At 36.4% G+C, this 26401-nt stretch overlaps 1 long non-coding RNA gene across 4 annotated transcripts; it reads left to right on the forward strand.

The window, feature by feature from the left end:
• Positions 1 to 127: 127 nt before the first annotated feature.
• Positions 128 to 24072, forward strand: LOC116243338 (uncharacterized). Of its 4 annotated transcripts, XR_016467803.1 has the most exons (9): positions 128 to 168; positions 692 to 843; positions 1636 to 1885; positions 18958 to 19088; positions 19945 to 20433; positions 20542 to 20631; positions 21473 to 21586; positions 22123 to 22238; positions 23906 to 24072. It is a non-coding gene; the product is annotated as an uncharacterized LOC116243338 (long non-coding RNA). The 4 variants fall into 4 exon arrangements; XR_004169941.2 differs by lacking the exon at positions 23906 to 24072 and having other exon boundaries at positions 22123 to 23711; XR_016467804.1 differs by lacking the exon at positions 23906 to 24072 and having other exon boundaries at positions 21473 to 21543; positions 22123 to 23711.
• The last annotated feature ends 2329 nt before the right edge of the window (positions 24073 to 26401 follow it).

Here is a 26401-nt window from a genome sequence, read left to right on the forward strand (position 1 = left end):
ATGAGTCAGCCACAGGAGCACAGGTGAAGGCAATTCACCTGTGCTGCTGGAAGGGGTGGAGCCTTGCTCCACCTCTCCTAGTCCCATTTAAGAGCTGACTACCAGCAGGGAAGGTTCTCTTCTGGAGATTCACTCTGCTGGAGTTTTCTAAGTGAGCCTATGGTATGGGTAAGCATCATGTCTTTTTTGCTTTGTTGCAACAACTGTGTGGCTAAGCTCTCTGGTTCATCTCATATCTTTAATGTCTGTACATTCATTGATTGTACAGGGGGGTTGGAGATTAATGATCCTTGAGGTCCTTTCCAACCTGAGCCATTCTGTGGTAACGTGCTGCATTTGTCTGAAGATTTGCTAATTTAGATTCATATTCAAAAATTTCTCATGGATGAGACTGAGGTTGCATGTGAGGCTGTGTGACTGAAGAATTTCACATTACCTTCCCCTACTTAGTTATTTTTCAAATCAAACAAGGGTTTCTTGGGGGCTATTGTCAGGACAGAACTACTGTGTGGCCTTAAATAAATGCCCATCCTCTGTGTCTCAGATTGCTGGCATTCTAGCTGTCCTATAGCTAGTCATTGTCATGGGGCCTTTCTCAGTGACAGGGATGCGTGTTCCTATTATAAATTTGTAAAGCAAAGTTTCCGTTAAGAACATGTTGAAAATTCTGTTTCTCGTATTCCTTTCACAGTACAGACTGCAAGACACTCTGTATCCAGCTTCTGTCAGGTTTTCACAGAGTAACTCAGATTATTGACAGAACATGTATAGCATACTACTTTCTGTACAGCGATATCCTGTGTACTGTACGTCCTCTGACAGCATCTAGAAGTTCCTGCTAGGGTAAGGATCAGCATACCTACTGCACTAACCAAAAACAAGCTAAGAGTTTCTTATAAAGCCTTTCTCTTCTCTTGGAAGGCATTGGTATTATAAAAAGCAGTTGGGAGGTGTAATGAGCAAATAATATAGACAGTATAGCAGGCAGTAGTCTATGTTTATCAGACAGCTGCTAAATTTGTTTCTTATAAGCATCATTACAAAGGGCAACTTCTAGGGATGATTTGAAAGAAAGCAACAAGGTCAGTTAGCGGATTTCTATGAGGAGCTCAAAGGGTCTTTTTAAGTCTAGGATGGTGCTGGCTGATGGGCAGTGGGGGGTGATACGGCAGTGGTTGGGTGATGGAGCAGAGGAGTGGGAGTAAGATAAGCAAAGGCTAGATATTTTTAGTGCAAAGTAATTTCTTTAGAGGAAGACTGCAGGATGGGGACTCTAGCTTAAAAAAAGTGGGTTAGCATGAACTATTTTACATTATTTTATGTTATTTTATAATTAAGATAGAGATCTTTTAGAAAAATGAGTCATTGATATCTAGAAGTTTTGGTCTTAAGATGTAGGAAGAGGGCTAAGAGAAGAAAATGGCAAGATTATCTGACAGTGGTAAGATGAAAGTTTTGTCAAAAGTGATCAAGAAAGAAGGAAGGCCAGAAGGCCACTGGAGAGAAAGTTAAGTGTTCAGATTGCTTGTGAACAGACCAGTGGTTGTCCAAGAGATTTGTTGAGATAGCTCATGTGGGTAGAAGGGGTCAGGTCTGAAACAAAGAAACAGACCCTCTTCCCCCTCTGTTCCACAGAACTATCTGGTGGAAAGGGAAGCCTTGGGAATAAAGTACTGAGAAAATCACAAGATGAGCTAAAGGAACAAAGAGAACTACATCTGGAAAACCGAGAGGTCTCCATGCTTTGAAGAAGTCTACCAACTGTCAGAAAGAAAAAAGGATATAGAACAACACAGCATTAATAACTTATTTTCCTATCCAAATCCAGTATAGATTATTTAAAAAGAATTAAAACAGCAATTAAGGTGTCAACATTAAGTCACAGGTAAGCATGATCAAATGCTACTAGGGAGCTTAGAATCAATGAGAGTGAAATAGCTTAGGAAAGAATACCATTAGAGGAGGTGGAAATCACAGATTTCAGTTTGTTCTGCAAAGGGAAAATGGAGACAGCAGGGAAATAACAGTTGAAGAAGAAGCAGTGGATGTGAAATGAATGAGCAGCAAGCAGACTTGATTTGAGAAAACAAAGGAAAGCATACAGAAATAGATGAATAAAGTAGTACTTGTTTAGAAATGAATCAGGTGAGATGCACAGCTAGACCCAAAACAACAAAACATTTATTTCCCCATATCTCTTTCCCATTTCTCTTCAGATTCCACTTTCAGACCAATATTTATACGATTCAGAATTGTTGTACCTACACCATATAATCTGAGGCTGAAAGAGGCAGAGGGCTAACTGTGAGTGACTGATGGAGCACTTCTAGACAGCTAAATATCTCGTTCCTATAGAAGAAGTTTCAACTGAAATTTATAGCTTTATACATCAAATTGATTTAAGGTAAAAAGCTGTAGTAATATGAAAACTGCCAACAGTAATTTTCTTTCTTCCTTCTGCTAGTTAGGAACAAATATGAAAACATTCTAAAATACGAAATGAGCCCTTTGTTGGTGAGAGTATTGCAATTACTTCTCATTGAGGCACCATAACAGAAACTCTTTCCTGCATTTCTCTTTCCCTTTGAGACTGAACACCAGGGTATGTCTTTTCATATTGGCATTTTTTATGGTAATAAAATAATTTGTCATCTTGGACACTTTGTACCCCACCTGTGTAGGCAAAAAAAAAGTATTTTGAGAAAGATTAGAATTCTGTTGTGCTTCTTTAAAAGCCAGAATGTTGGAAAGATTTAACTGATAAGGTATTTGATCATTACATTTTCATAGATGCTTTTCAAACTTCATGACTGCCATAATCAAGAAATAATAATTCAAGGCCCATTAGAGGAATTTATTTTCAGTCTGTGATGCTTCACATTTTTCTTTTTTTGTCCCTCTATCTTGATCTTGATGATCTCAAACTAAAATCATCAAAAGAGAATTGCTCTTAAGTTTGCTATCATCTTGTTAACCACAGGAATATATCAGAAAATAAACAGAATCATATTTTCTATGTATGGTAAATAGCTGTTTTGCTAAATTGCCTCTTCTCAATGTGAGTTTCACAAGTTCTATGAAATCCAACAAAGTGAAGTCCAGCACATGAGGTGACATAACTCAGGCTGAGGCCACGTAGCTTAAAAGCCATTCTGCGAAGTTGGTCCTAGTGATCCTGATGGACAACATGTTGAATGTTATCAAAGAATGTGCCTTTGCAGAAGAGAAAGCAAACAAACTTCTGGGTACATTAGGAAGAGCAACACTTGCAGTCAAGGAAAATAATCCCCTCTGCTCCCAACTAGTGAGACTGATCTGAAGTGTTGGGTCCATTTCTGTGCTTCTTGATATAGACAGATATACAGAAACAAATACAGTGAAGGGCTGCAGAAATGCTCAAGGGACTGAAACTGAGTAGAAGCTGAGAAAGCTGAGACTGTTCTACCTGAAGAAGAAAATGCTTAGCCATCTGTATGAATATCTGCTGGGGAGTGTAAAGAAGATGGATTCCTACTCAGTGGAGCCTACTAGAAGCACAAGGGGAAAAGGGCACAAATTGGAAAACAAGAGATTCCATTTAAATATAATGCAGGGTTTTTGTTTGTGGGGGTAATCCAGTAGTTGCACAGATTGCCCAGAGAACCTGTAGAGACTCTATACTTGGAGATAATCAAAACCCAACTCAAAGTCTGTGACAACCAGCTCTGTATCCAAACAGGAGTTTACAGTAGCCATCCTCCAGAGATGGCTTCCAACCTCAGTCCCTCTGGTTCTGTCTTGGCTTTTGCTTTAATAATATTTGCAAAGCTTTCTTCCAATAAGCATTTGAGTTTGTTGCAGAGCATGCATTTAAAGTGTATTTCAGGATGCCCTATCACATGTTTCTGAAGGTGTCCTTCTACTGTGTAAGAATAAATAACAGCTTCAGGCATTGCGTATGAACCTTGATTGGTGGGAAGGTTTTAAAGATTCAATTTCTTTCAGATAAGAAGAAAAATATCCAGCAATGAGAAAGCTGGCAGTAGTGTCTTTTGCTGTCTTAATATTCTCGTAAAGCAGCAATGACTTCTGCACCAAAAATTCTTAATCAGTCCTTCTCTTTTATTTACCAGCCACTGAGCATGTAATTAATGGGTGTAGATTTCAGAAAACAATAATTGAAGAACTTATTTTTTTTGTCCAGTAATAGATGCCAATCTTTTTCAGACAGTGCCATTGTGCTGGCACTAATATTGGTGGTATCAATTCATAAATTTGCTGATAACCTCAGATAACTTCTGGCTTTGTTTGATGACCAGAATATATTTCAGAGTAGATTTGTGTTCTCATTTCTGCTCGTTTATACTTATTTTCTGCTCTTGAAAATAATATATGAAAGGACATTCTTAGGTGATAAAGTTCCTCCTTCCCCTTCCTCCATTCTTTTACATCCTAACTTTGTCTCTTCAACTGAGTGTCTCCTCTCTATCTGTTGTGTAGAAGTCTTTTTTTATTACCCTTAACATTAAAAAAATAGTAACTTTTTTTATCCATAATTGGCTCATCCTTCATTGTTTAGCGGCTTTCTTAAAAATAATCACAAATTTTGAAAAACAGTGACAATATTTTAGAAATCAAATGTCATTAGGAGCATCCATTTTACAGAATCTCATCAACCTTCCAACTTTTGTTCTGTCATTTCATTTTTTGATGACCATCTTCACAGTTAGACAGTGGATAAACCTGGCATGTGGAGGGTTTCTTCTAAGCTGCTTTCTTTAGTTTGTTCTGCTAGCTATGACAGTACTTGCAGTAATACTGGCACAGGGCTGTATGTGTTCTTGTTGACATCATCACTTCCAGTGCACCTCAGTTTCTTGCTAGGATGTTATTGAGTAGTCTTGAAAGAACTGGGCTAGAAACAAATAGATGGCTCTTAACCTACTACTACACTCAGATGTAATAGATGTGTAATGGGAGTAGGAGGAACTTACTGAGAATAAACTTGACATTTTTTTTAAACAGGGAATATGAAGTGAGCCTTGTGATAGGAAGGGGCTAAATTTGTTGAGCTTAAATGCAGATCATAGGAACCTTTGAATCAATCATCTCAGTCTATGAATCAATTAACAGGGAGTTAGACCATATGGATGTTTTTAGCATGCAATGAAAACATATCTCTACATTTATGAAATACATTCTGTTAGTTCATGAGATTTTGACCTCTGTTCTGTTTCTTGTGATAGATGTATTTATTTTATTTCTCTTTCCTTAAGAGAGTTTATGCTGCAATCACTTAAGAGAGTTTACAGACAGATGTAGCACCTGATTACATAAATCCAACTACACTGTCTTATTTCCAGTGGTATGGGCAATGGATTGTCTGTTGAGATTTCAGATTGAGAAGTAGTGATGTGTTCCTTCTGCAGTAGCAATTACTCTTCACCAGTAACAAAAGGATTTTCCAGTTAATAGTGTTTTGATGTATTTCAATTTGCAGAACTAATTCAGAGGAATGTAGTAGCCAGTTAATTGAGCTATACAAGTTTGTTGTGAGATGATGTACTTATTTCTACTAAGCTTTTTTGCAACATAAGCTAAAACTATGTATGTTTATTCATTTGATATTATAATGAAACTTGTCAGTCTTTGTCCACACATCACATACAAAAGCTTTGCTAATAAAAATTGCTGTAAAGTTGTAATGTTACTAGACTAAATAATTGTTTGAATGTATCTAAGAATTGCACTACAGATGAGAGTGTAGAACATCTAGGTAGGTATTCTGTCTCCAATAATGACTCATACTAGATGTTTTGGAGCAGATAAATGAACATATTGGACAATCAAAGAGAAATGTTTTCACTGAACAGCTTATTCCTTAACCTTATGATTTTTATCAGTTTTGTCTCATATTGGGGAATTCAAACATCCATTTATTTATTTATTCCTTTATCTTGTAACTATAACTGGATTTTGTTTCCATCTGTGAGAAACTTCCAGTATTGATAATTCAAGTCTTATGAGGTGTGCATAGGTTTTGAGATAGTGTTATGTGGGAGGGAAAGAAGAAATATTCTTCCTGGCAGCGTTACGAATTCTGATGGCTCTATTTCTGCTAATTTCAGATTGCATGGAATATATGTTAGAAAAACTTCTGAGAAAACAGGATTTGAAATCAAATAGTCTCTGTCTACTGTCTGGCTTTATTTTCATGTTGTTGTTGTTTGGTTGTTTTGTTTTTCAAGGAAAATGGAAGCTTCTTTACATTTTTCAGTGTTTTCCAGTCTAGTAAATTAAGTGTTTTATCATTTTTGTGAGCTTCTACTATAATTACTCAGGTCCATCACTTCCATGATTTAGGATGAAATAAAATATTTTTCCCTCATAGTTGTGCCTGACAACTTCTGCTGATGTTGACTGGATTGAAAAAATATTTATGTTGGTGATTTCTTGGAACTACCCTAGGGTGACCCCAGGGTATAAGTATCAACCAATGCAATTTCCCTCTCTATAGATTCTGACAGATCACATCATAATTCAGACTTCAAGTCATTTAAATTGTGCTCATCTTATATTCTTTATCTTCTGCAGCAAAACACTAAAAAAAAGATTTGGCAGATGCATATGTTTCAGCTGTTATCAGTCTGAGTTGCATTATCTAGTTTTATATGGACATATGGCTTGAAATGTCCATTCTGCAGGGTGAGTGAACCAGTCAAGAAATAATTTGTACAGCTTTACTTGTATAAGATGTTGAAAACATGTCTCAAATGAGCAAGGGAGTATTTGGAAATATTATACTGTCAAAATACCTGCGTAACCTCACCTGGTTTTCCAAAGTGCAGAAGGAATCCCTTAATAAATATCATGAGATAAGACTAAGACTAAAAGACTAAGAGCTGCTTCTGTGCTTGGTAATTCAGAAACTAAGATATTTTTTGTCCTATTACCTGCTAATGAGACTAAATCAGTTCTGCTTTTGTTCTTAGTGTTATTCCACATTTCATTCTTCATATGATCTTTGATTACTCTTTCAGTATATTTCATTTGACAAAGTACAATTCTGTTATGGAAAGAGAAAACAAAAAGCACCTGCAACTTGTACTTGACAGTGCTCAGCTGAATATAGAACAGGTCAGGCTTCTGGGAAAAAAATTTCCCTACCAATGGTCTCTTTTGGTTCTAAGGAGCATTGAGTCGATGACTCTTTGTGATTACTGTTGCCAAAACACTCATCTCATTATGACCAGAAGCCCCACAGGCTCACTAAAATCTGATGTAAAACCCCAATCTGTAGGGTCATGATGAGTATTTTGGCAAATGAAGGACTCAGCAGGTGTAAATCAGCATACAGCTCACTCCAGCTGACAATGTACTACAACTACTCTGTGCTATATGGCAAAGCTAATTTCCCTTCAAGTAATAATTGTGTTTCCATGCATAAAGCCCACAACTCTGAAACCTTTAAAAGCATAATTCCTTCAGACTAATTTCCCAGATAACCTGTCCTCCCGGGAAGCAAAATCAGAGGAAGAGAAAGAAGGCTGGAATTTCTAAATAAACAGTTCCAGTTTATGGTGAAATTAAAGCAAAATACCTGCTGGATAGAAATCAGATTACTGTTAAATTTACTCATGTTGTCTGCACACTTCTGGATTGCAGGGATTTTATGTATACCCTAGGAGTAGCTAGTACAGTAATTCTGAAAAATTCCTTTCTGTAAGCAAGGGAGTATTTGGAAATATTATACTGTCATAAAATACATGCTGAATTTCCAGAGGGGCTTCAAGTGCACATTTATTAGCCTATGTACAGTTGAAAGCTGCTATTTGAAATTTTTTCTCATTCTACCAGAGTTTGGGGTGACAAAATCTATTAATTCATTCAGAGACATTCAAATTCATGATTTTTACAACATCCTCTGCTTCATAAGGCCCCCTTTCTTCCCTACTTTTTTCTAACACAATCCTGATAAAATCTCTATGATGCAAAACTTGTTGAATATAATTTTCAAATAAGTAGTTTTTTAGTTTATTGAATTGAAACAAAAGTACAAATATCAATTTCTCAAAGGGAAATTTACAGAACAAGAAAACAAACAAAGAACAGACACTGTCAATGAAGTATAAGTGGACAGAGTTAATCACAACAGACAATTAAGTTACTTTGCTTCTATTTTTAATTAGTTCTTTTCAGATTCTTGCAACAGTGTAATATCAATTCACTAGTGCCTGGATGGAGGAAAGCCTATCTGAAGGAGATTGAGGCTGTACAGATGAGCTTGGAGAGAGAGATTTCCTAAGGGTTATTAGGACAAAATCTTCCCTAAGAAATTAGTTTGAAGTCTAAAGTCTCAATAACTGTATCATTCTCTGATTTTCCTCCTTTTTCCTTCATCCTTAACTGAAGTCTGGAGATGTAATACTCATGTATGATAATTGTAATGGTAAAATAGACCAAAATGACAAACCAAGGACTGATTGAAACTGATCACCTTCATTTTGATCCTTGCAAAAATTGTGGAGTGAGTACTTTTGCAGTATCTTTCTGAGTGCATGAACGTAGCTGTTCCTGGTAACAATTAGCACAGATTTAATGAGTGCAGATCTTCCTTGACCAGCTCAGTTGTTTTATATGATAAAGTGACTGGGTTTGTGGATACAGGGAGAGCAGTGCACGTCATTTACCTTAAAATTAGCTGGACTTTCTACACAACTTTTCATAGTATTTTTGAATCTAAGCTAGGACTTTGTAGTCTTAATGCGTAAAAAACCAACTTGGTAAAAAAAAAAATTCTATGGATAACTATTATAAGTGATTGATGGGCCATACTTTATGGAGGGCTGTGTGGAGGGCTTTAACCAATGGAGATTGGTTAGGATTGGTTAGAAGTCATAGAAACATACAGTCATAGAATTGTTTGAATTGGAAGTGACATTTAAAGGTCATTTGGCCCAACTCCACTGTAAGGAACACTTGCACTTACAGAAAGAGAAGTATTGCAGGTCTTGGGATATTGAATTACAGAATCATAGAGTCATTAAAATCGGGAAAGACCAGTAATAGCATTTGCTTTAACTATCAACTCATCACCATCATGCCCACTAAACTATGTCCCTCAGTGCCACATCTACCTACGCTTTTCTCACCTCCAGGTTTGGTGACTACACCACTTCCATGGGCAGCCTGTTCCAATGTCTCACCACTCTTTCTGACAACTTCTTCCTGATATCCAATCTAACCTTCCCTGGCACAACTTAAGACCATTACCTCTTATCCTACCACTAGTTACCTGGGAGAAGAGGCAGAAGGCTATTAAAATTAATTCATGTTTTCTGTAACAATTTTTTCAGCTGGTTTTTGATGATTTTCTCTGAGCCATCAGTCCCTAGGAATCCTCAGGAAAAGGTCTTTAAAAATACATTAATTCTGAGGCTGCGTGGGCTCTGAAGGATTTAATATAAACTCGTCGTGTCTCAGTGCTTTATAACTGTATCATACTTATCCTGGAAAATATGGATGGCTTCTCTGAAGATAATGCCTCACTGTAGGCTGCCAATTCTATCTTAATCTCAGGAATAAGACTGGCTGCTTCTTATATATTTCAATTATGGGAGGTGCATAGAAAGAGGATATCCCATCACTTTCGCCAAATGGAAAGAGTGACCCTAGGGAACAAAGAAGATTTATATTTGTTTTTTTCTCAAATAATTCATGTTTATGATAAAAAGTGACAGGACAATCTGGCATTTGGTAGTGGCTAGCAAAGCACTTTGGATTTGGTGACAATTGTTTGACGTGGAGAAGAAATATGACCTTGTAAAGGAGGAAAAGTGACAGGATTTGAGTGTCTTAGGTTAGTCAGAAGCTGAGACTTAAATAATCAAAGTGCTTGGTTACCAGGCAATCTTGCCAAAAATGACCTCCCCTGTTATCTGTAGCCACAGGCTGTGCTTCTCTAGCCATTCCAGCATATGGTAGAAAGTCATCTTGCCCTTGGATATCTGCTTTCTGATAATGGATTGTGTGGATCTACCGAAGACAAAAGGTTTGGAAAATGAAGCAATATAATCTTTAAAACATCATTAGGAGGAGGCAGAATTAAGTAGAAGAAAAATGCTTCTTACCTTTGGACCCAATCTTGTAAACATGTGGTCTAACTGGCTACCACGAAGAACTGTTGTATTCAATTCCTTATCCCAGATAATTAAAAAAAAAAAAATGTTCCAATTAGGTTAAACCATCATTGTAATGCTGACAATAAAGCTATGGAAAACCCTTCAATTTGAGAATGGTTACAAGAATAAAACTACAGCAATTTGCAGTGTGTATAATAGCAGGGAGTACTTCAGAGTCCTTCACAGAGATATCTGAGTGAGAATATGCTGACAGTAAATATGACAGCATCTTCCAGAAAGATGTTTCTGTTAATAACAGGTGCTATTGCTAGCAAAATTCTTATCTTTTTTAGCTCTTCAAACACAAAACAAACAGCATGTAAGCTACAGCATAACAGAAGCAATGACTTGTGTTAGAAGAATACTGAGGTTAGCTAACTCCTACACCTGAAATTGTTCTGTATGGCTTTTATTTCTGACAGTCTTTGTGACTTAGTGGATTTGGTTGCTGGAATTGAAGTAAAGATAATGCAAATTTGCTTATGATCAGCAGTAGAAGATGATAAAGGTCAGCAAAATGCAAAGGCTTAAATTGTGTATACTAAAATCAGCAAAAACCTTCACCCATCTCACCTCTACAGGTCCTGCCACAAGCACTAGAATCTGTCAAGATACTGTATTTCTTGCATTAATGAAACAAAAAAAGCACTAATAAATCTGGAAGCATATGACTAAAGTTGTCACCTGTTTCCTTTCGCATGTCATTTTTATTTCTTATTCCTAAATAGCAAATAACTGCTCAGGTTTAATCTCTAATTTTTTTTTCCTTTTTACTCCAAAATGAAAATAGTTCTGCAACTGGTAATGTGCCACGTCAGATTTGCCTTAAATTTCTTCTGCTGTATACTGAAACACCTGAAAGCTGTTTTTGCACAATGAGATATACTGTGGCCAGGAAAAAAAATAATATGGAGAGAATCCATGTTAGATTCCCAACGGGTTGTTGTAAGTTTCGTATAACTATATAAAACCCACTGGAAATCTGGATTTTTCAGTGCTGGGAAGGGGCCAGAACTCATATGCTTTGTTGAATAGTGTGCTCTGGTTCTATACTTTTAATCCATACTGAACTGATATCTGGTGGAAAAAAAATAGGATTTTGCCACCAATTTTGCCAAATTCAAAGCACAAGTTCATATGTGGGAAAACAAATTGAGGAGAACAGAGGGAGGAAACCTGACAACAGAAATGGAGAATGGGAGGGAGCTAGTGGCAGAGAAATAGGGCCTGAATTTTGTGTGATGAAACATGGAGGGGGTGAAGAATTTGGTGCTCTGGCATTTCTTCCTCTCAAGAGGCTTGCTGGTCTCACCTACATGTGGACTTTGCTGGTAGACATTTGCTTGTCTGTGTCATACAAACTCTTATTATTTCTCTCATTATGAAACAGCTAATTTCATTAAGGAAACATTAATGGTAACAGAAAATCTTTAAACCAGTGCAACACCATTCTTTGTTAGTCTGATTAAAAAAAAAAAAATATGAAGAGATAAAATGTTATTTTTTCAATGCAGTATACGTATTTTTATGTATTTCTTTATTTGTGATGTTTGAAACAGTGAAATTATATGCAGGCAAAAAACATTCATGGTAATTCTCTCCTACTGTTAAGGGGCACTAGAAATGTTTGGCTTGTGGGGGGAAAATAGTGGAAGAAGGGACCAACTAAGAAGTCTGATTGCAAGCTGACATTAGAAATTTCAGCTGTCCATCTCTTAATAGCTGTCTTTCCACTGGTGAAAAAAAACAGTTTTTTTCCTTACCAAGAACACATTTTTACAATATGTCTCTAGTGGGAAGATGGGAAACAAGGAGGTTGGAAAGCAGACTCAGTTAGCTTTTTTCATGCACAATTTCAGTCTTGCTTATGCTTTTTTTGTGGTTATTCCATTTGTTTTTTGTCCTGCAAAGAGAATATTATCTCCCCAGTGGCAATTAATGAAGATTCTCCATTAAGCCCAGTTGAGAGGATTCAGTACTTCCAGAGCTAATGGTTACAGGTTAGCTCTACTGCATGTAACTTAGAAGGTTATTTTTTCTTTGTCTGTGGGAAGCTTGGATCACTAGATAAGCAGGAATTGTTGTATAATAGTAGCTAATAATTGACTTTTTTTCTGTTCATTTGAGGGGGAAAAGTAGACTCAAAATTCTATAAAATGTTGTAGTTTTCGTTTTTTTTCTGAGACAATCCTTCCAAACATGAAATCTGGAACAGAAGTTTTAACTGATTACAGAGAGAGAAGAAAAGAACAGTCAAAAAAACCAATGATTCAAAAATTAAGATGGTTTATGTCAAAGAAAAAAAAAAATCTTAGACTGGTAAGTGGCCAGTAACAGTGAGTCACATGAATGCTATCAAGGATAAACGGGTGTGTATTTATTCATTAGGTTAATTCAGTGTGCAAAAGAAGAGGTTGTGATTCACTGGCCCCTGTGAAGACCTGAATCCATAACAGCTGCCTGCAACAGCACTGAGAAGTAACCAGAGCATCTTGGGAAGGTCATAGCATTGTATTGTAAGCTGGGAAACCAGAATTAGAGTTGCTCTGTCTGGCTCAAGGCAAACATTTAAGCAAAACATCACTCAGTTTTTGATACTTTTTAAAGGAATTGGTTAAATTAAGAAAATAGATTTGAAGGGTGGAAATCTAGTAGGTTCTGACTTGGAGAGTGAGGGTTTGGGAGTCTGCTGAGAGCTCTCTAAGCCCAGAGCTTGAATGATTTAAAGACTTATGATGGAAACAGTTCTATCAAGACAATGTATGACTTTTCTTGTATTTAATTTAGAAAACATCAAAGTGAGTAAGAAAAGAAAAAGAGTAGGAACACATCACACCTCACATTATTTTGATTTACTTATTTTGATTTATTTATTTCATAACACTTGGTGCTATCTTGTAAAATTTTTAAAGTTTTGACAAATTTTATTTTTCAATAAATAATAATCTATCAAAATACTTGGAAATATGTTTATTAAATAAGGTTTAAGTGAAAATAATATGCTTTTATGTCTCTTTCTTCACAAGAGGAAAATAGAACATAAAGTGATGATCATTCTCTGTTTGTCATATATAATATATCTCTATCTTATGGTAGAGAATAGTAGTAATAATTATTGTTCATAATATGAATATTGGCAAAAGCAACTGAAAATATTTTGGTCAGTAAATTATTTTGCACAACGTTGCTTGAGAGAAACTAATTAAAGGATTGTACCAAACTGGCTGCTCATTGTTAATTTGTTTGACAGGGTGGATCTAAATTTATTCTTTAGTTTCTATTGTCACGTTACACAACTGTGTTTCTCAGTTTCTAACTTCACTTATGTGAAATGTTATAGTTGCTTAGTACTAGTTTATCTCAATAAAGCAATGTAGGTTGCTGATCAGGATGGGTTACAAGGAGTCTCTGCTGGCAGAATCATTTTTCATATTGAACAGCCATGTGGGGGAGAAAGAAAAAGAGAAAAAAACATCTTTAATAGCTTGCAGTGTAACTAGAATTCCCTGTACCTTTGCTAGTTTATAGTTGGTAAATAGCTTGCAGAAACTCATTCCCCTTGGTCTAATTCCATTGCTTCTCTACCTAATAAAAATGTTTGCAGAAACAGCAGGGATTGTAATATCTGCTTTCCTAGTTGTTCTTCACTTGATACTATCTCTTATAGTTTCTGTACTTTGAATTATAGTAGAACTGCTTGTTTTTCTGTAGTAAAGATCTCTTATTGCTGCTTTAATAGGATAATCATATTTTCCAAGGTTTATAATTTGATTCTCAGTCTTTCTTCATTTTGGAATCTTGGCCCCATTGTTTTTAGTTGGTAAATGAATAGGCTTCTTTTCATTTAAACATTCATTTATATTAGAGCTGTCTCATTGTGTGCTATTAGTACTATACCTTCTTTATAGACGTATGGTGGACTGTAAAGCTCTGGGTACAGAATATACTTCAACAGCTGATTTCATGGCTAGTCTGAAGAGGTGGAGGAGGCTCAAAGCTGTCCTGTGGTACACTCCCATCCAGAGGCACTCTTCTGGCCTTTCAGTTTTGGGCACAGCGTGACTTCTTCCAAGCTCTGTTGCTTAACGATTTGCAGAGAAAGGAGATGAAAAATCTAACTGAGCTAATGTTACTCAGGTTAAATATGTCTGCAGTAGTAGAAATCACTTTTGTACGCCTGGATATCTTTCACTAAGTGAACTCCAGACCTATCCATAGAGGTAACTTTTCTGATATATTACTGGATTTGAATATATGTACTATTTTCAATGCTGTGTCCTCTCCAATCTTAAGAACTTCATAGGAATGGATTTGATTTCTTCTTAACAGACTATTTTCTTGTGACCATGTCTCATGGTGTATTTCTGCCTGAAGGCTTGTCTTGTTCCCTTTTGGTAAAGAAGATTTCTAGCCTATGACTCCCATTCTACACAGCAAAAGTAATTGTTCATTTCACAGAGGCCTAGCTAGTATTTGCTGCTGTATATTTTATTGAGGATATTCATTTTTCTTACTTCTTACTCATAACATTTTTGTACAATTAGTATATTATTTGTAGTTTCTCAGCTAAAATTTTAGGCTGTTCTTTTATATTACTTTGAAAGCAATGACCTAGAATTCCTGACTGGCCTACCATTTTTTCATATCTACCATGTTCTCTCTTTGTTAGCACATCAAAGGCAAACAGTCCTTTTAAAATAACTTTTCTGACATATGGCAGACTAGTATTTGAGGACTACAGAGCCTCTTGAAATGCAGTTTGATCTATAGGGAAATGCTTGACAGTACTTACGTTCTTTGGGATATATTATTATTTTAATACTGTATTTGACTGCCTTCATCATTGGATACCACAAGCGATCATATTGAACTACACTCCCATAAATCAAGGAAAACAAGTTAAATTAGTTTGCCTCCTGTACAATAGAACATGAGTTGAGGATGAGATGAGACCTATTCTAAACTTAAGAAAGTAAGTAATATCCTATTGATTAGACCTTGAGCTACGTTTAAGAGTGTTCTATCTCCAAAAACAGCATGAGAAAATTTAAGAAAAACATGAGAGACTGGCCACTATGTGTATTCCATTGCCCTAGTACTCTGCCAGTATCCAATTTAAGAAAGAAAGAAAGAATAGGAAAAGCAACAACAGCAAAAACAACAAAAACCAGGCATAGAACAACTTCAAACCTTTCACTTTGGGGATTACTGCAAATTTATAATTATATATCACCAAAATTACAAACAACATAATCCCACTGTTCTTACAGCTTTACTTAAGAGCATGTATTTTATGTGAAACTACAAAAATTAAAGTAAGGAAATCACTGAAAGCAAAAGAAAATGCTTTTGAATTCTTTGCATTTTTCTATATATTATCTGATATTACTCAGTGTTTCACAAAGGTCCTTTGTGACATTCCATCTAATGACAGCAGGACAAGGGGAAATGGTTTTAAGCTGAGGGAAGGGAGATATAGGTTGGATGTCAGGGGGAAATTCTTTACGGAGAGAGTGGTGAGGTGCTGGAACAGGCTGCCCAGGGAGGTTGTGGATGCCCCGTCCCTGGAAGTGTTCAAGGCCAGATTGGATGGGGCCCTGGGCAGTCTGGTCTAGCATTAGGTGGAATGGTTGGTGGCCCTGCACATGGCAGGGGGGTTGGAGCTTCATGATCCTTGAGGTCCCTTCCAACCCTGGCAATTCTGTGATTCTGTAATCAGGAGTATCATTGACCAGTAATTTGTTATGTTCAGATTCAGTGGCAGAGTCGTAAGGGTCTGAACTTATGCTTTCTCAGAATGTAGAAAAAACAATTGGGGTGGTAAGTCTTTGTAAACATATTCTCTTCTCTCCCAGCATACATTAGCTTCTTCAGAAAAGTTACAGGTTTTTTTCTGTTTTTTAGTGATATCACCTAGTGGCCTTATCCTGCATGAGCTTTGCTGTTGTATATGATTTTGGCTTCACTGTCTACCTGATGCTTTCAGTGGAGCACCCACATCAGCTTTTCAGTGTAAAATTTATCAGAACATTCCAATGTTGCATAGGCTTATTTTAATTAGTTCCCTTTTAGAACATCTCTGTACAAAGAGTCAGTGAGGAACTCAAGAAATTATGGGCCAGAAAACTTGCTTCATGAAAGATAGGTGGTGTAGATAGATGGGAGCCCCAGCTTTACTGGACATCAAGCAAATGGATGTGCTATGATTTAAGATCCTTATTTTAAGCATGGTACGTATTGAAACTGACAGTTAAACAGAATGTCTGTCTTTCCAGACATTTCCTGCAGATTTCCTTGTCTGCTGGCAGGAGAGAGTAAGATACCCAATATTGACTCATTTTGTGAATTTCAAATAGGTGGTGATTCTGTAGGCAGGCAATTCAAATACCAGTACAAAACCTTCTACCGTTTCCATGATAGTATCTGTAAACTCAATTGAGTTAACATATTTATACCAGAAAAATGTTTCATAGCATCTGTTACCCCATTGTCTTCATAAGAAATATTAGTTGGCTAACATTAGACTTATCTTAGATGAGCCTATATTTCAAATTCTTTATCTGATGCATTTCAAAGGATGCCTCATAAATTATCTGATGACTTTTTTTTGATCATATCACAGTTAGGTGAAATCTGTGTTTCATAAACAAAGGATGTATGGTGAATCAAAAGGATGATCACTTAAAGAACACAAATCTGTTCCCAGACTTCTAGCCAGAAGAAGAACAATTATATCTTATCACATATGGGAAATGAAGACGAAGGATTTGACTTGTGGAGAACAGACAGGAAGGACAACCACAGCACATCCCCGTTTTGAATTCAAATATTTGCTTTTCTAGCGTTAGATTTTTTTTTTTTAAGAAATTGGTGGTTTTCTCAAGAATTTTGGTCTGTGGAGAGAGAGCACAAGTACTGAATTCAGTATCTTGTTTAAGCTGAGATGTGATTGGTATTTGAGGCACATTCACAGTCCTGGCAGATACAACATGGTATCTACAGCAGGCATGTGTCTTTGAGGTGGTAGCTATCAGGATTTTCCTCAAATGAAATAGCACTTCTGTGTATTCTGTATTCAAATAGCAGTTCTGGTGATGACTGTTTGCAGGTCCTGGGGAGCAGCTCACCTGATGGTCAACAACAATGGCTCTGCTTAATAGCAGACTTGGTTATCTAGAAGTAGTGTTAACATCACAGCAGGTGGTGGGGTGAGGTCCTAGGAGAGAAGTTCATCAGTCACAGCTGTAATGAAAGATCAGGCAACTAAATCACAGAGAAACACCAACTTTATGGGTCCTTAATTTAGGTGGTTTAGTCTTATTAACAGCATGGGTTTTGAAACCTTTGCCTAAGCCTTTGCTCCCTGCACCTCGGCATTTTCTGATAGAAATATTGCAGAATTTCAGTTCTGCAAGCTTTCTTCAGTTTTTTCTTTTTCTCTCTGGAATCATGACTGAAAAATTTCAGCTGGAAATTCAATGACTACATCTGGGTGAGCCATATTGAATCCACTTTGTGCGTATCCCGTCTGACCTTCCCTGCCAACCTTGGGGAAGTGGGGAACAATGAGACAGGACTGAACATGCCAGAGAGTCTTCAGGAGGCCCAACTGAAAAGTAAAGGGTAAAAGAGAAGGATAAAGAGAAGCAGTCTATACTGGTTTTTGTGCAAATTCCTGGAAACAAGATACCTGGAACACACTGAAACATGTCTTTCCTAACTATTCCTGGGTTTTCAATAGAAAACTCCTTTTGTGAGAAAAAAAGTGCCTTTATATGCATGAACACTTACCTGAATCTTTGTCTGGCTGCTTGCTTGTAAGAGCATGTGATATTTCTTATGGCAAACTGATGCTGAGCAGTAATGGCAACTGTCTTCTGTAACTAGAAAAGAATATAATGACAAGAAAATGAGAGACGAGAAGTTATCCCAGTGGTCATACAGCTGTAATTATCTTGTATAAATTGGTTTAAAGCGATTTATAGTGGAGGGGAGGTATTAAAGAACTTGTGTTCCTTTTTTTTCACTCTACAGTGTAATCCCAGAGGTTAATTTAGGTTAAAGTGTGCTCCATTTGCAGTATCGTGCAGCAAAGGATTTTTGTTTCATACTGAATTGGACCTCAGAAGAGAACTGAGCAAGAAAGCCCATCAAATAGATGAAAACCATGCTTAGGTACCTTGTGAAAAACTACCTGTTCTTAACCCCTGACCTTCCATGTAATAGATCAAAAGGCAGAAAGTTTTGGAGGAAGCAGGTTAAGAAAGAAAACAAGAATAGTAGAGCACAGAAAAAGCAATAAATATGTGCTTACCTAGTGTTAAACTAATGCAATCACCACCTACTTATGCTAAGTTTCAGTGTTCTACTGTGTTTTTGTATTGTCTAGGATATCCAGAAATGTCATTTAACTATAATAAATTATAGGTTTGTTTTATTGTTTTTGTTTTCTTTAAGTATTCGCTAACTTTTGGAGTTTCTTATTTAGTCCCCTAAAATGATTTTTTGGTGAGTTGTCTTCTCTTCTTGATTCATAATGAATTTTACAGCAAGAAAAATATTTCAAGTTGATAAGATTTTTATTTAAAAAAAAAAAAACAACTTTTCTGTAATTGGGATTAACTGAAAATACATATTATCTGTTCTTACTAATTCCTATGTTTATTTAGGAATGTGATTCTGTCATCTATATGAATTTAAACAGCACTCCATCAATCTGTAGAAGAAAGTGACATAAGCTAATACTGTTGCATGTACAGTAGATAAAACTAACTCTCTCTGGAGATTTCTTTTCTAGGAAAACAATTATGTACACTGAATAACCTCATACCTTCACAAGGCCTTTAGAGAAAACTTGCTGTTTGTTGGGAGGACAAGCCCTGTGAAGTCTGTTGTCATTGAATTTAGCTTGTCACTATACTGATTGAGGTGAGATTATTTTTGCTGGTCAAATATATTTATATTTTAATATCCTTCAGTGTAGTACATGGTCCTTTTTTCCCCTGCATCATTTCCATTCAGTTTATAAAAGTTAACATTATCCATTTTTGTTATGCTTGTGAATGATGGTAACAGAATAGAAATAAGCATATTTAAATATCTGTCTTAATTGAGAACAGAGAATGAGCAAACTGTTAACTTTTAACCTGAAGGCAATAGGATAACTTGCTCTCCAATTTCCTGCGTGGGTTTAATGTTTTGCATTACAATTACAGATAATATCAAATACTAATTACCATTTGAGCAGATTTTAAGTTAATTTTCATCACACAAATATCCATATAGGTCCACTGACAGTAATAATATACTCATTTATATCAAGTGATTATTTGGATTTTTTTCTTCTCCACGTTTGTTGTCTCTGAATAATATATTTTGGAGTAGGAAAAGTGGGGGGAGGAACTTCTGGAGCAGTAGATAAAGAAGAAAAAATGCTTTAAAAATGTGATGGCAGCCTGTCCTCTCAACGTCAATCAAAGATCTGACAATTGCAGGATCCTGATTAGCAATGCTATGGGCAAAATACAGCTGTCCATTTCTGGGCTGCAGATGTTGCAGTAGGTGTTCTATTGTCAGACAGCCAGTATTTTGAATCAAGGCAATTATTTCTTATTAAAGAGAGAAAAGTTTTGTCTGTGTCATTATAACAGCAATTATCCATCTGTAACAAGCTGGCCACTTAGAGAATAACATGTTACTGAATTTCTTATTTTGTGGTCATTAGATTTTTCCTTTTTTGCTTCCAACTGATGTCAGATGTTTCTCTTGCTTCTGTGAGTTCCAGGTTCGGTTGCTGTATGCTTCAAATTCTTCAGCTCCTGAGGGTACTAAAAGAGGCACCCAGCCTTTAAGCAGACTGTTTTAGTAGAGAAGCAAGTGCTGCTGTTTTACGTTGTTGGTGGTGAACACTGAAATGACAGTGTCCGATCTGTCCACAAAGCAGCCATAGTCCACAGGACAGAGCATCGGCAAAGCAGTAATGAGGAAGTTTTCAATGAAGCTGAGGTGATCTAAAGCTCAGTGAAAAAACATTAGTCATGCATGAAATGTTTTCTGCTTGGCAACTTCAGAATCAACAGGAAATTTAGAAAGTAAGAGTGTGAAGCAAATGAACCACTTGTGCTTGTTTCCAAATAGGAACTTCGTATATCGTTAATTTAGTCTCAAGCTTCCCAGTAGCCAATCTCTAGCCATTTAGTACAGAAAAGCTCAGTGGACGTTTACTCTTTGTTGACATACTCACTCTTGCAGTTCTGAGGAAAATTCATTTGAGGTGAGTAGCCACTATCTCTAGAAGACCACATGCCTCTACTATTTGTTACTGATGTAAATATGCACTGAATGAGACTGCATTTTTCTCCTCAAAATGCAACAAAAACAGGTTCTACAAGAGAAGACACTGTACATGGTAGGATTTCAGAGGACAGCCTGAGCTCTCAGCCTCTATAGGGATCACCAACATAAAAATCAGGTACGCACCGGGGCCAAGGGTCAATGCCTATTCTGATAATCAGACCCAGAGACAGTGACCATGTTCAGTGGCAAGTCGGGAAAAATAAAAAGGATGTGTATTTTTTTTCTTTTGTGCATTGTGGAATTCTTCTCCTTTCTTTCTTAGGCTAAATCCTAGTTACATTCAGCTATCCACTGAATTTCTAATGTAGGAAAAGTTTATGTAACAGATTATGTCAATAAATAACATTTTGCTTTTGTTTGTTAGTGGTATGAGATCACATTTCTTGTGTTGCTTCAGTTCTTTAATTTGATTGCTACAAGAGACAGGCAGTCATATATTCAATTAATGTGAAACAATAATAAAGTTCATTCGTGAATCAATTGACAAAACTGATTCAGTGCATGTATCCATTCTGTAATGAGATATAAGGAGAAAAACATTAGTGAAGGACAGGAACTCTGTAGTGAGTATCTGAGATTGCTCAGGCCAGCTAACCTAGGAGTGAAGAGAAGGGTAATTATTTGAATAATTATGATATCATCTGCCCTCATCTCTCACATATTCTGTTAAATTAGCTTTGTCATGACAGACAGACCATGGCCAGGACTATCCAAATTGACAAAATTGTCTACACTCTTTCCTAGAAATAACATTGTGAACTTGCACAGAGGAATTAGATGAGTTAGCTAAGTTAAGGCATGGGGACATCACAAATGTCACGAAGCACCTTGGCTTGTGCAGCTTAAAGAGTGCTTGTTAGAAAGCAATACGTATTTCCTTCCTGCCATGGTTCTCCTGTTACATTTAATGTGTCTGCTGCAGTGAGCAGTGAAATGTATTATTTTCTGAATCTAAGGTAGCACTGCCTACTGATGTGCTGCAGCACAGAGATGTCCTGCTTGGAGGCTTCTTCGGGATCTCTGCGAGGTACATTAGTGACTTATCAAGGACGACTCCATTAGGTTGCAAAGTGAGCCAATATCCTCATAGCTTGTTCATTCTTAAGTAAGAATCTATGAATGATTTATGCATTATTTGCCATGTGGGTAAAGTGTTTGCTTTCAGAAGGATGCAGTGACTAGATGTATTAGCATACTCCAGAAAGCTGCAAAACATTTTGGATGATTCATGCTAGGAATACCCTAGGGCATCATTAACGCAGGCTTTCCAGGATGCAAGTTCAAGGGCTGGTATAATAGAATTTGAAGTGAAAATTATTACTTCAGTTTTATATTACTTAACACTTTAATATGAGAAATGCTGTGGCTTTCTATGGAGAATTTAGATTTGAAAATAAGCAAACATTTGCTGCTGTGGTAAATAATAGAAATATATCTCTTTCAACTTGTGGTTCAGTACTACTGAGTAGAAGTGTGCTTATTGTGCTATACTGCAATACATTCAACCTCAAAACATACCTAAATCTGCAGCAGTGTTCAAATGACAGTGGCTTGCTTACCTGCTGCTTTCTGCTCTGCTTATAATTCTCCTTTTACAAATTTTAAGGTGGATGACTTTGCTGTCAGGAAGAACTAGGAAATAAAATTGAAGACTCCGCCTGATGCATCTTCTGTAGGACCTCCTCATTAACTTTTCAAAATCTGTGCTTTGGAGGAATCCTGGTAGGAGTTCCATAAATGATAGATGAAGTAAATAGCTGCTATCCCACAACTGCATGGAGGATGAGATTAAAAAAAAGTCATAATGTGTTTGACAATCATTTGTATTTTGAACAGTGTGTAGCAGCAAGGGTATCTGTTTTAGATAAAAACCAAGAAAATGCACAAATTGTTACTTGTTTCCTAAACCATTAGCTTTCATGAGAACGCATAACCAACATTTTGGAGTTCAGCCTCAAGCTTACATGTAGCCAACCTCTATCCATGCTGAAAGGTTCGCTCCTCATGCACTTGGCCACTCTTACATTTGAGTGAAATTAACTGGAGGCATGAGTAGCTCCAGAAGATCAAATGCTCAGTCCTTGCCAAACTGAACGAAGGACTCCTGAAAAGCAGCACAGTGGAAGTGAAATTCAAGATGCAATCCCACATATCATGGTAGCTTTTTTTTGTCTACTTTTATTTTTACAGGCTATTAACATTCTGCTGATAGATGACCATCAAAATGCCATGATTTTTTTTCAGTGCTGAATAAAGCATCAAATAATAGGAATTGGTATTACTATTTGTAAACAACATTCTATTTTTTGTTTAAACAAAGGTTTAGAGAATTATTCACTTATTAGCCTGGTGGTACACGAATTTGTACTAACAGTTCATCAGGATGATCACTGCATCTTTGTGGTGTAGTTACTTAGGCAGCTTTCAGCATATCCATGTTTCCTCTTGAGAGCAAATCATTGTCTTTGTAAGTAAATAGTACAACACAATCAAGAATAGATATTTTGGGTATTTCTAAGATGTAATAGGTTTAATTGATCCTAGTTTTGATCTTCATCTTGTCTGTCTACTTTGTCTCAAAAGTATAATCATATCTTTCTTTCCAGAAGTTTTTCTCCAATGGGATTTTTTTTTTCATTAGAATTAATAAGATAAAAAATGGTTTAGGATTTCTGGTTGTTGTTAAAGTCTTTGTCAGTATACGTCTTAATCTCCATAGATTCTTGGGCAAAAACCAGCTGTCCTAAAATTATATTCTCTGTCATTCTGTCTATGTCTAAATAATTGTCAGTATTTCTTACTAATAGAAAATACAATATATTTAGTAAAAAATATGTACCTCATTAAGGAGACTTCATATCCCAGTAGCTGAATTGCAAAATAGGAATTATTCTCCTAATGGCTCCCAGCAGAACCAGAAACATAAAATTTTGTTGATATGATTGTATTTTGTAGTTTTACTTCTGTTATACTTATTTCTCTATAGTACTTATAATCTGTATAAGAAAAAATACTAGTAATTATGTAGCTTATTTAATAGAGGGGAAGAAGTTATGTTACAAAGAACTAAAAATAATTTGTATGATTATTTTATTAGATTGTTACCCATACAATGGGATTTTTTTTCCTCCATGACAACTAATATTGTCTTTACATTGTTCTAAATATATATTCAAACTGTTATAAAAAGCTGGAAAGAATAATGAATGCTAAGAAAAAAAATATACCTACAGAGTTTCAGTTTTCTTTAAAGAATAATGTGAGCTAGTACCAGCTTAGGTACTTGTCTGCTGGCTTATGTGGGAATAGTATACAATTTTGGATGTGAGATTATTGGGTCAAACTCTGGCTTGGGGTCTGTTCTGTGATATTCTTTTTTTTTCTCCCAGGATTTATTTATTTTTGTCAGACTCTTAACAGCCTCAGTCTATGCCTCAGGCTCTGAACATCCACTACTCAAGCTTCAGAAGCTTGACAAAAAAAGTTGTTCTACTTCTTATGCCGTAATGCTGCTTGGACAGAAATCAACGGAACATGTGCCATTATGCTTCATTCCACTAAGACCTCTAGGTATGACTCCACTGCTATCTAAGATCTGTTTCCTTAAGTATAATTTTATATTCTGTCAAAAATGTAATGTGCAATGCATTGTAATAACCCCAACCACATGACAGTGGGAGACACCTCCTGGGAATTGATAGGCACACTGCTCCTGGTCTTCCAGATTTCTCTCTGGTTGTAGGTAACAAAGTGGACCAGAGAGTATAAACAGAAAACTATAGAAATGTCAGTAGAGGATTTCTGTGCCCAAAACTTACTTTTTGCATACTTTGTATGCAGGAAATGAAGTACAACTTTAGAAAAAAGCGGAGTTAAAGACTTGATCCAACCTTTATGCTTACACGGCGATGATGCCCAGAAGCTTCTTACTGGAAATGCTTGCTTGCAAAGAGCCATCTGAAAGTCAGTTCTTAGGTTACCTGTCAGAAATGAAATACTGTTTTGAAAACCCAGTTTCTTTCATGGTGGCTGGAGGTGTTGTAGGGACTTTGTTACCACTGTCTACTCATAGAAGAGTTTCCCTTCTGTCTGGTGTGTAGTGGCAAAATGCTAGAAAATCTTGCAGCTTTGGCCAGACTTCCATGGGTTCTGTCTGTGGCATCTTGTTCTGTATATTTTCTAAGAAATTAGAGAACTGTATGAACATCAATATAAAGAAGGGTGTCAAACTGGCCATCCAAATTCATAAAAAGAAGCAGATGTTAGTAATGTCTTAAGGAGCTCTTCACTCCCTGTCTTTCCCCCCCTTTTTTTTTTCCCTCACTACTTTCAAGACTGTGCTACTTATGTGTAAAGCTTAAGTATTCTGTAATTACTGCATGCTTGTCTGAAACAGTAGCAGTGAGCATAGATGAAAATGCCACCTTGAATCATGTTACGTGGTGCCATCCTACAGGTACAACACGCTTCAGTGTGACACAGAACAGCTCAGTGCACTCTACTGCAAGCTAAATAAGGAAACAGAAATAACCCATAATTTCATGCAATGTGCCATTGGTGGGAAAGAAATTGCAACAGAGAGATTTTTCCTACTCCTTTCTTTTTCAAGAAAGCTTTTTCATTCTCTTCCTCTTTGCATCTTTTTGTTTTAAAGGATATACCTAGTGATTTTTTTTACAGCTTTTGGTAGTAGGCTTCAGAATAAACTGAATGTGGAATGAAATTTAAAATCTTATCGATCAAGTCATGGCTACAGAGACAAAAGTACAGGCACTGCATGAGGGCATTGTCACAGGTTTGGCTGCTGATGCAAAAAATGAAATGGAACTCTTGAGTATCCAAACACCAGTGCTTCAGACGAGTTCTATGATCTTGCTATCACCATGCCAGGAATCTTCGTGCTTACACATGTCTGTTTTTGCAGTTCTTGCTTGCTCAGTGGTAAGAGCATTATCAATAAGATTTTTCTGAGAATTTAACAGTTTGTCGTCTTCCTTTTAAAAGGGAGTTCTAAATTCTGGAATTCCTTGTACATAGTTCTTAATGTCAGTAAAAAGCAACTTTTTCTTAATATTTTCCCATGCACTGTTATGATGTCAGTGACTTTTCTCCTGACAATTTTTGCCGTTTACAGTACAAATTCCCTTGAACATGCTTTAAAACACATTAGACAATTGTAATCTGTCACGTAACATGGATAAACATGAATAATTTTTATTTTATTGACACTGAAAATCAAATAAGGCAATGGAAAATATTCTGCCCACCCATCAATATATGCAAACTATTTTAATTATAGCACATCATCTGGTTTATTGTTGATGTTGTAGAAAAGTTTGTTTATACTTTCAGATGTAGAAGGTATATGAGATGTATATCAGTCTGGTCTAGGACTTGCAATGAGCTGTGAACGAGTCCAGATATTCACTGAAATATGTGGAGATTAGCAGAAGGAAAAAAGCTTTCCAAAGCCTGTGATCAGTTAGCATAATGTAAACTTTATATTTGCTATATGCATACATTCGATGTCATCAAATGTACAAGTATATGTGCCTTACTTGGAAGACTGGTATGGTATGGAATAGAAAACATAAAACTCGAAATCATTCAATTGCAGAATCCTATTTCTAGTAGCAGTAACTTGGTCTTAAAAAAGCCTTGGGGCCCCAGTGTGAGAGAAACAGGCATTCTATATAAGCATACATCTAAAGTGCTGAGTCCTTTTGTACTGTGACAGCTTAACTTTGGGAGTGAAAGATTACACCAGAGGTATGTGTGTTGATGGCTAGTTGGGTTGAAGGCATGACTTCATAACCAGGTCTAATACATAGTCCAGGCTTATTAGTTGTGTCAAAATGATAATGTTAGGATTTGTTTTGTTTGTT

The sequence above is a fragment of the Phasianus colchicus genome, chromosome 6 (assembly GCF_987193195.1).
Source record: "Phasianus colchicus chromosome 6, bPhaCol1.hap1.1, whole genome shotgun sequence".
NCBI lineage: Eukaryota > Metazoa > Chordata > Aves > Galliformes > Phasianidae > Phasianus > Phasianus colchicus.